Below are 10,336 nucleotides of genomic sequence, written 5' to 3' on the forward strand. Positions count from 1 at the left end.
GCACACCCAAGGCTCGGGGTGTTGGGGACAAGGGAAAAGGAAGCAAGGGAAAAGGATGGAGAAAGACTTGGAGAAGCCCAATGGAGAGAAAGAGAAAAAGAAAGAGGAAAGGGGAGAAAGAAGGCGTGGATGGTTCAGATTAGATCATCTGTCAAGCCAACTAAGCCCCTTGCTATTAACAGGCCCAGTGACTTCATGTAAGAACTGCCACCTTATAAAATCCCTTCTGAGACCCTATGCAGATCTGTCCATCGCTGCCTAAAAATCCTCTCCCAGACCCCCAGTGTCCACAGAAGGAAACCAAACTCGACAGCAGTTTCATTCTGTGGACACTGGAGGTCTGGGAGACTGTGGAGAGCAAGGACTGTAGTAGCCTGTGCTCTCCACAATCTGGACCAAATGCTCTCCATCCCTCCAAACACCCCACACTCCAGCCTCCCCATACCACCTGCTGGTCTCTAACAAGCCACTCCGGTTACATCTCACTCACAAACTAGGTGCCCTTGCTGTTTCCTCAATCTTGAAGAACTTCTCCTTCAGAATATTCTTGCTTACCCTTCAGAATCTTCCCAAGTTCTACTTTTCTGTGGCACTTTCGTAGAGCCCCAGTTTAGCACCCACTTCCTTCTGCTTTGAATTGCCAGAATCAGGGTCAAGTCTCCTCTATAAATGCTGGCTCGCCAGCCTTTCCTGTCTACTTTTCCCCTCCCACCTGAAGTTCCAATGGCCTCCTCTGTAGGGCTGATGAAAAGCCCCTGTTACATTCTGCTTATAGGCCTTGCTCTTCTCACCTGCAAAATGGAATGGTACTTCCTAGCCTAGGGTGAGTATCATCTTTCTGCCATTGAAAATATCTCATTAGATGAATGTGAAGAATAATTTAGACTTAGACATTTTCAAGTGCGAGGGATGGTAGATTAATTAAAATGGTTTAAAACTTTTAAGATTTTTTTTTTTTTAATTTAACAGCTTTCTCATGCCTGTAATCCCAGCATTTTGGGAGGCCGAGGCAGGCTGATCATTTGAGGCCAGGAGTTCAAGACCAGCCTGGCCAACATGGCAAACCTCATCTCTACTAAAAATACAAAAATTAGCCAGGCATGGTGGCACACGCCTGTAATCGACCTATGTGGGAGGTTAGTTACAAGAATTGCTTGAACCCGGGAGGCAGAGGCTGCAGTGAGCCAAGATCGTGCCACTGCACTCCAGCCTGGGTGACAAAGCGAGCTCTGTCTCAAGTAAATAAATAAATAAATAAATAAATAATTTAACAGCTTTATTGAGGTATTCACATACCACCAATTCACAGTTTAAATTTGTACATTTATTTTGTATAACTTTACAAATTGTACAAATTTGTACATGTACAATTGTAGATTTAGAGTGAACAATTCAATGGTTTTTAGTATATTTACAGAGTTGTACAACATTTTACAACAGTTTCATGACCCTAAAAAAAAGCTTCCGTACCTATTAGCAGTCACTACCCATTGCCTCCCTCCCAACCACCTTCCCTGACTCCCTCCCTAGACAACTAATAATCTACTTTCTGTCTCTGTAGATTTGCCTATTCTGAGTGCTTCCTATAAATGGAATAATACAAATATGTGGTGTTTATAATTGATTTTTTGTTTCTTCCACCTAACATAATGAATTTTAAACCAGAGTTAATTTTTTATTTTCACTTTTTAATTCAGACCCTTTCTTATTCTAAAAGGACTTACGATGGCTCTTTGAGCTAGTATTCCTGGGTCCTTCCAGATTTCCAACACAAATCCTTTTTTTTTTTTTTTTTTGAGACAGAGTCTTGCCCTGTCGCCCAGACTAGATAGAGTACAATGGTGCGATCTCGGCTCACTGCAACCTCCGCCTTCTGGGTTCAGGTGATTCTCCTGCCTCAGTCCCCTAAGTAGCTGGGATTACAGGTGCCCGCCACCACACCCAGCTAAGTTGTGTTTTTTTTTTTTTTTTGGTTTTTTTTTTTGAGACGGAGTTTCGCTCTTGTTGCCCAGGCTGGAGTGCAATGGCACGATCTCGGCTCACCGCAACCTCCGCCTCCTGGGTTCAGGCAATTCTCCTGCCTCAGCCTCCTGAGTAGCTGGGATTACAGGCACGCGCCACCATGCCCAGCTAATTTTTTTTAGTATTTTTAGTAGAGACGGCGTTTCACCATGTTGACCAGGATGGTCTCGATCTCTTGACCTCGTGATCCACCCGCCTCGGCCTCCCAAAGTGCTGGGATTACAGGCTTGAGCCACCGCGCCCGGCCAAGTTGTGTATTTTTAGTAGGGACGGGGTTTCACTATGTTGGCCAGGCTGGTCTTGAACTCCTGACCTCAGTGATCAGCCTGCTTCTGCCTCCCAAAGTGCAGGAGTTACAGGCATGAGCAACAGCACCTGGCTGATTTCCAGCACAAATCTTAATACTCTACTCTAATTCTAGGTGTCAGAAAATGGCATGGGGGTTAGATTAGTCCCAGTTGGTGGTGAGTAGAATAGCCAACCATCCCAGTTTGCCTGCGACTAAGGGGATTCTTGGCATATGGGACTTCCAATGCCAGAATTAGGGCAGTCCTGGGCCAACCAGGATGAGGTAGTCACTCCTGTGATAAGAGTCAGGAGGCATGGTATTCCCTTCATCTCCCAGGAATCTGACAAAGGGTGTGTGCCTTTACTACTTGCAGGGCAGGGAAGAGGAGTTTGGCTCTCTGAAAGTAAGAGAAAAGGTTCAGAATAAGTACATGGAATCTCAGTTGCTATGGTTATTACATATAATAGTAGTAATGACAGCTACTATTTACAAATCACCTACTATGTGTCAGGTGCTTGGTAGGGACTTTATACGTGTAACCTCTAATTTTGGCAACAGTCCGCCAAGTTAATTATCATTAATACCATTTTACAAGCAAGGCTCAGAGAGATTTTTTTTGACATATCAAAACCACATAGTATGTATGTTGCAAAACCAGAATTCATTCTTGTTTGTCTGTCCAAAGGTCACACATTTCCAAATAAACCATGTGGCTCCTCCCACCACCACCCCCAATAAAAATAGGAAATAAAGACTGAAATTGTCATCATACATCTCTTGCTTTTTAAAAAGTTGCTTTTTTGCATATCATCTCCTTTTATCCTTACAACATCCCCATAAAATGAAGAGATATTATTGTCCCCAATTTTACCTCTAAGGAAGTTGAGGCACCGAAAGGTCAGGAGCTTATCTCTATAGAAATTAGCATGAGTTTCATGTTTTGATTCAAGATTCCTTGGGCAGCCTTCAAAGCCCTGTGAAAGTAAACCCTTTTGACCCCAGGGGAGGTGAAAGTATTCTGGCCACATTCACTGCAGAATGTCAGGGTCCAAAATGGGTGGGTTTTGCAGGACTAGGCCAGCAGGAGCTGAGAATCAACTCCCACTCCAGAGGAGGAAGATCTGGGTTCAGGTGGTTATCTGAATTTGTGATCCTGCACCAACACCAGGGCAACCCTTCTTGGAGCTTGTCAGGAGCCTGTGAGAGCCAGGCTTGGTGATGCAATCCCTGGTGGCCACTGGTTGGAGGGGGATTTGTAGAGGTCAGAGTTCAGGGCTTAGATCTGGGCTATCACAGCAGCAGCTATGATTCCCTGTCCACCCTAACTCTGACTCTAGCCCTAGAAAATGTGCACTTGAAGCTGCCCAATTAGCAGGTACATATCAGAGGGCAACTGAGCCCCACCTGCTTTTCTGAGGCATTGAAAAGTCTTTGACAAGATTCCTTCCCTAACAAAGGTTGGGAAAGCTGGTAAAAGTGTTGGCACCATTTTTCACACAAGGAAAAGCCAAGGTAGAAAGGGAGCATCCACCTGCTATGTCCCCAGATGGTATCCCAGTGGAAGATGAATGAATACCAGATTCTCCCCACCCTGGTGCCAACCAGCCTGATGACCTGCTGCTCCTCCCTGCCCTTTGCCCAAGGGCTGGGCAGTGAATCTGAGACAATCTGCAGAGAAGAAGGAAGGGACTGGGGATAGCCCAGGGCCTGAGGCCTTTCTAGACATAGCCAGTCTACAAACCCCTCCCACATAAACACACACACATATATATACACGCACACACACACTGCTTCTGGTCATTTGACACTGCATCCCTCCGTGATGGTTCATTTTCATGTGATTTAATGGTGAGAAGAGAGAGCTATATGATTGGCTCTGCTAGCTCTGAGCTGCCAGTGCATAGAAGAATAGAGTTACCCCTTCTTTTTTTTTTTTTTTTTTTTTTTTTAAAGAAGAGGAAGAAAGAGAAAGAGGAAGAGGGAGAGAGGATGGGGGTATTGCTTTATTGCCCAGGCTAGAATGCAGTCTAAATATGGGTATGCCTATAATTGTCCTTAATAATGGAGACATGAAAGAAAATGAGGGAAGAGAATAACAAACAAGGAGCCAACCAAGATTTCATTTAAACTTCTAAATTGATATGATGTGGTACTGATAAGAGTGTATATTTTGTATATTTAAAGTGGAGAGTTCTATAAATGTTAATTACATTTACTTGTTCCAGATCTGAGTTCAAGACCTGAATATCGTTGTTAATTTTCTGTCTCATTGATCTGTCTAATATTAATGTTGAAGTCTCCCACTATTATTATGTGGGAGTCTAAGTCTCTTTATAAGTCCTGTATGTCTAGGTATTCCTGTATTGGGTGCGTATATATTTAGGATCTTTAGCTCTTCTTGTTGTTGCATTGATCCTTTTATCATTATATAATGTCCTTCTTTGCTTCTTTTGATCTTTGTTGCTTAATTGTAACTTCTGCTTTTTATTTATTTTAGCTCTCTGTTTGGTTGGTAAATCTTTCTCCATCCCTTGTTTAGAGTCTTTGTGTATCCTTGAATGTGAGATGGATCTGGATGCAGCATACTGATGGGTTTTAGTTTTTTATTCAAATTGCCTGTCTTTGGATTGGGGGATTTAGTCAATTTAAATTCAGAATTAATAATAATATATGTGAGTTTAATACTGTCATTAGCTGGCTATTTTGTCCATTAGTTGATGTAAATTCTTCATTATATTGATGCTCTTTTTGATAATTTTTTTAGAAAGGCTGATACTGTTTGTTCCTTTCATATGTGTAGTGGTTCTTTCAGAAGCTCTTGCAAAGCAGGCCTGGTGGTGATGAAATCTCTGAGTGCTTGCTTATTCACAAAAAACTTTATTTTTCCTTCACATGTGAAGCTTAGCTTGGCTGGATGTGAAATTCTGGGTTGAAAGTTCTTTTCTTTAAGGATGTTGAATATTGGCCCCCACTCTCTTCTGGCTTGTAGGGTTTCTGCTGAGAGATCTGCTGTAAGTCTGATAGGCTTCCCTTTGTGGGTAACCTGACCTTTCTCTCTGGCTGCCCTTAGTATTTTCTCCTTCATTTCAACCCTGGTGAATCTGACGATTATGTGCCTTGGAGTTGCTCTTCTTGAGGAATATCTCTGTGGTGTTCTCTGTATTACCTGGAGTTGAATATTATCCTGCCTTACTAGGCTGGGAAAATTTTCCTGAATAATGTCCTGAAGCGTATTTTCCAGCTTGGATTCATTCTCTTCGTCACATTCAGGTACACCTATCAAGCGTAGATTAGGTCTTTTCACATAGTCCCATATTTCTTGGAGACTTTGCTCGTTCCTTTTTATCCTTTTTTCTCTCGTCTTGTCTTCTTGTTTTATTTCATTGAGTTGATCTTCGACCTCTGATATCCTTTCTTCTGCTTGATCAATTCGGCTGTTAAAACTTGTGCATACTTCACGTAGTTCTCGTATTGTGTTTTTCAGCTCCATCAATTCACTTATTTTCCTCTCTAAATTTTGTATTCTTGTTGACATTTCGTCAAACCTTTTTTCAAAGTTCTTAGTTTCTTTAGATTGTGTTATAACAAGTTCTTTTAATTCACAGAAGTTTCTTATTATCCACGTTTTGAAGCCTGCTTCTGTAATTGGAACCCACTCGTTCTCCATCAAGCCTTGTTTCGTTGCTGATGAGGAACTGGGATCCCCTGCTGAGGAAGAGGCGTTCTGATCTTGGGTATTCTCAGCCTTTTTTGACCGTTTTCTTCCCTTCGTTGTAGATCCATCCATCTGTGGTCTTTATAATTACCGTCTTTGTAATTGGGTTTCTGAGTGGACGTCCAACTTACTGATTCTCAGCGCCGAAATCCGAGCAACCCACTGCACCGACTAAATCAGCGGCGTTAAGATTGAGGGTGCCTTTCCGACTCTGCACCAAGAACCGACGCTCCGAGGCGCCGGCAAAACCGCCTCGCTGGTCACAAGAGTCGCGCTGGCGACCCGTGGGGCTCCTCCGCTGGGAATCTCCTGGTGCGTGAGCAACAAGAATTCATGTGAAGGTGTGGCGTCCTCTCCTTCTTTGCGCTTTCAGTGGGAGCTACAATCCCGAGCTGCTAGTGATCAGCCATCTTGGATCTCTCTCCCAGAGTTACCCCTTCTTTAGACTTTCTGGGGAGGCAGGGATAGGGCTTTGAAGCTCTGGCAGACACAATACTTCAAAATCAGGGTATTTTGAAGGTGCTGATGATGGACCCCAAGGTGCAGCTTTACCCCCCCCCCCGGCATGTCAATGAACTCCCTGAAAATTCTCCAATACATTAAATATGTACTGTCTGCCAGACAATTTGCTAATGGTTCCACATATATGATCTCATTTAATCTTTGTAATAGCCTCTGAAATAGGTATCAATACTATTAGCTTCATTTTGCATATGAGGAAACTGAGATACAGAAAGTTTAAAGATTGAGGACAAGGCCACAGTTACTAGTAGCATGTCCTGCTTCTTAGGTAATACAGCTGTAATTTGCACTGCAAAAAGCAAATGTGATTTTTAAAGGCGGACCAGAGCAGGTTACCTACAGTGGTGTGCTGGAGAGTGCTCAAACTGTCTCTCAATAACCAATTCTAAAATGTCCAAGATTTTTGTAAGCTAGTTGTTAAACACAGCCTTGGTTAAAAATTAAATTACGGCCTAGAGCAGCAACTCATGCCTGTAATCCCAGCACTTTGAGAGGTCAAGGCAGGAGGATCACTTGAGCTCAGAAGTTTGAGACCGGCCTGGGCAACAGAGTGAGACCTCTTTTCTACAAAAAACACAAAAATTAGCCAGGCATGGTGGCACACGCCTTTGGTCCCAGCTACTGAGGAGGCTGAGGTGGGAGGATTACTTGAGCCCGGGAGGTCAGGACTAAAGTAAGCTGTGATTGCACCACTGTACTTTAGCCTAGGTGACAGAACAAGACCCTGTCTCAAAAAAAAGAAAAAATTATATATATGTAAAATTAAATTATAGTTGTTGAAGTAATAAATACTTAAGTTACCACTTCCTAATTATTAATTATCTTAGTATACTGTATTTTTGTTTACTTTTTCTGCCTCCCTCCTCTTACATTTTACTCTCATATGCTTTCAGGTTTATTTACGTCTCTTATATCTATATGGTGGAAATACTACTTCTTATCTCTTCCCAACTCCACATTCAGTGACATCATGTTGATGGTTTGAAATCAGACCAAGCGGAAGTATTTACACCACAGAAATTAGCAAATATAAATCAGTTCCCACCTATGGAAGAAGCTGCTAAATATCTACAATTGAAATGTGAAACATTTACATCTGGAAAACGGAAAGCTTCCAGCACCTGGGTCTGTGGCAGTAGTGGAGGAGGTGAACCCAGGGCTAGCTGAGCTCACCAGCAGAGCCAGCGGGGTGAGTGGGTACAGGGCACATGTGGAGTATCTCTAGGAGGTGGCCAGACCCCGTAGTCTCCATTTTACAGGGAAGGTGGGTTCGCAGGCCAGGTGAAAAATGTTTCATATCTTAAAAGTTGTCTGTTCCATCTGAGATGCACTCCACCTAGATGCACCATGAAGGTTTCTTACTTTTTATACCCCTCAATAAAGTTCCCCAGTGACCAAGGGAGATGGAGAGACATGAACGTGAGAGGAAGCCTGCCTGGAAGAAGTGGGCAGCTGGTCCTCAGTCCTTTGTGAATGCCTGGCCTCTAGTGGTGGAAATAAGAATGCAGCCTCTGCCCTCCAACCTTAGGTCAAGAGGCTCAAACCACAGAGCATGGTCATGGCATTTCCCAGCACATAGCACAGGACAGCTGAGACAGTCCTTGTGGGAAGATGGACAGAAGCATCTGCTTCCAACAGGAGGGTTTCAGCCATCCTCTTAGAACCTATGCCCCCTTTGGATAGCAAGTATTTTATGACACCCCCATCCCACTACCATGAAATGAACATCATAGCATAATCTGCCTACACACATAATTGCAAAAAATAAATAAATGCATGCATATGTTAACCAAAAGACATGTACAAGAATGTTCACAGCATCATTATTCATAATGGCCAGACACTAGAAACAACACAAATCGATACAGTATGTCTACATGATGAAAACGAACAAACTTCTGGCCAGGCACAGTGGGCGCAGTGGCTCACGCCTGTAATCCCAGCATTCTGGGAGGCCGAGGCAGGCAGATCACTTGAGGTTAGGCACTTGAGACCACCCTGGTCAACATAGTGAAGCCCCGACTCTACTAAAAATACAAAAATTAACTGGGCATGGTGGCGGGTGCCTGTAGTCCCAGCTACTCAGGATGCTGAGGCAGGAGAATGGCTTGAACCCAGGAGGCTGAGATGGCAGGGAGCGAAGATAATGCCACTGCACTCCAGCCTGGGAGACAGAATGAGACTCTGTCTCAAAAATAAAAAAGAAAGAAAGAAAACAAACAAACTTCCAATTCACACAACAACATGGATGAATCACACAAATATTATTTTGGCTGAAAGAAGCCAGAAACACAAAAAAGCATGCACTGTATGATTTCATTTATATCAAGTTCAAAGGTAGGCAAAATTAATTTAAGGTGTTAGAAGTAAGGAGAGAAGGTTGGGCACCGTGGCTTATTCCTGTAATCCCAGCACTTTGAGAGGCCGAGGCAGGTGTGTCATGAGGTCAGGAGATCGAGACCATCCTGACTAACATGGTGAAACCCTATCTCTACTAAAACTACAAAAAATTAATCAGACATGGTGGCACATACCTGTATTCCCAGCTACTCAGGAAGCTGAGGCAGAATCCCTGAACCTGGCAGTCAGAGGTTGCAGTGAGCTGAGATTGTGCCACTGCCTTCCAGCCTGGGCAACAGAGCAGGACTCCGTCTCCAAAAAAAAAAAAAAAAAAAAAGTAAGGAGAGTAGTTACCCAAAGGAGTTGTGACTGTGAGGCACCATGAGTGGACTTCCAGGGTGCTGAGCGTGTTCTGGTTATGAAGGGGTGTTCATTTTGCAAAAATTAATAGAGGTGTACTCTTAAGATTTGTTCACCTTTTTGAAGTATGTATTCAATAAAAAGTTTACTAAAAAAAAAAAAAAAAAACGAATGAATACAATGCCTGAACTGTAATATAAAAGACAAAGAAAAGGCTGCTTGCACCTAGAGTCGAGTCACAGCAATTACAAATGCAGACAGACACAGGTGTGTGATTTTAGTGATACAAATGCTTTGAGCAGTGTCGCTGTCATATTCTGAAATGTTCAGCTCTTGGTAAAATGTTGAAAAATACAGCACACTTTTCCTTTAGTGTGTGTGTGTGTGTGTGTGTGTGTATGTATATATATATATATATATATATATATATTTTTTTTTTTTTTTTTTTTTTTTTTGAGACCACATCTCACTCTGTTGCCTAGGCTGGAGCGCAGTGGCACAATCTTGGCTCACTGCATTCACTCCACCTCCTGCGTTCAAGCGATTCTCCTGCCTCAGCCTCCCTAGTAGCTGGGATTACAGGCACCTGCCACCGCCCCCAACTAATTTTTGTATTTTTAGTAGAGATGGTGTTTCGTCATGTTGGCCAGGCTGGTCTCAAACTCCTGACCTCAAGTGATCTGCCTGCCTCGGCCTCCCAAAGTGCTAAGATTACAGGTCTGGGCCACTGTGCCCGGTCCCTGTAATTGTATTCTGATCACTATAACAGGGTTGTTGTTTTCCCCCCTACAGAAATATTTAGTGGAAGGCAAACAAGAGTCTATGCCTCTTGTATAGGCACACAGCACCGTCCTGTCTATTGCAAACTGACTATGCCTCCCTGTCTGTGAAATGGGAGTGACAGCAGTACTTACTTCATATGGCTGTTGTGAAAGTGAATTCACGTCAATAAAGTGCTCAAAACAGCAGTTGGCACACGCGAGCACAAAATAAGTGCTTGATATTATTTGTATCATCCTGGACCGTACCCACTAAATGCCAGTGGTGCCTTCATCATCATAACAACCAAAAACACTCCCACAGATGTC

The 10,336-nt window shown here is 43.1% G+C and overlaps 1 long non-coding RNA gene across 2 annotated transcripts; it reads left to right on the forward strand.

Moving 5' to 3' along the window:
- The first annotated feature begins 4,116 nt into the window (after nt 1-4,116).
- On the forward strand, nt 4,117-9,332 carry LOC141582592 (uncharacterized). 2 transcript variants are annotated; one of them, XR_012515463.1, is made up of 3 exons: nt 4,117-4,159; nt 6,089-6,367; nt 7,442-9,332. It is a non-coding gene; the product is annotated as an uncharacterized LOC141582592 (long non-coding RNA). The 2 variants fall into 2 exon arrangements; XR_012515462.1 differs by having other exon boundaries at nt 6,089-6,338.
- Nucleotides 9,333-10,336: the final 1,004 nt, after the last annotated feature.

Source organism: Saimiri boliviensis, chromosome 2, assembly GCF_048565385.1.
Source record: "Saimiri boliviensis isolate mSaiBol1 chromosome 2, mSaiBol1.pri, whole genome shotgun sequence".
In the NCBI taxonomy this organism is placed as follows: Eukaryota; Metazoa; Chordata; class Mammalia; order Primates; family Cebidae; genus Saimiri; species Saimiri boliviensis.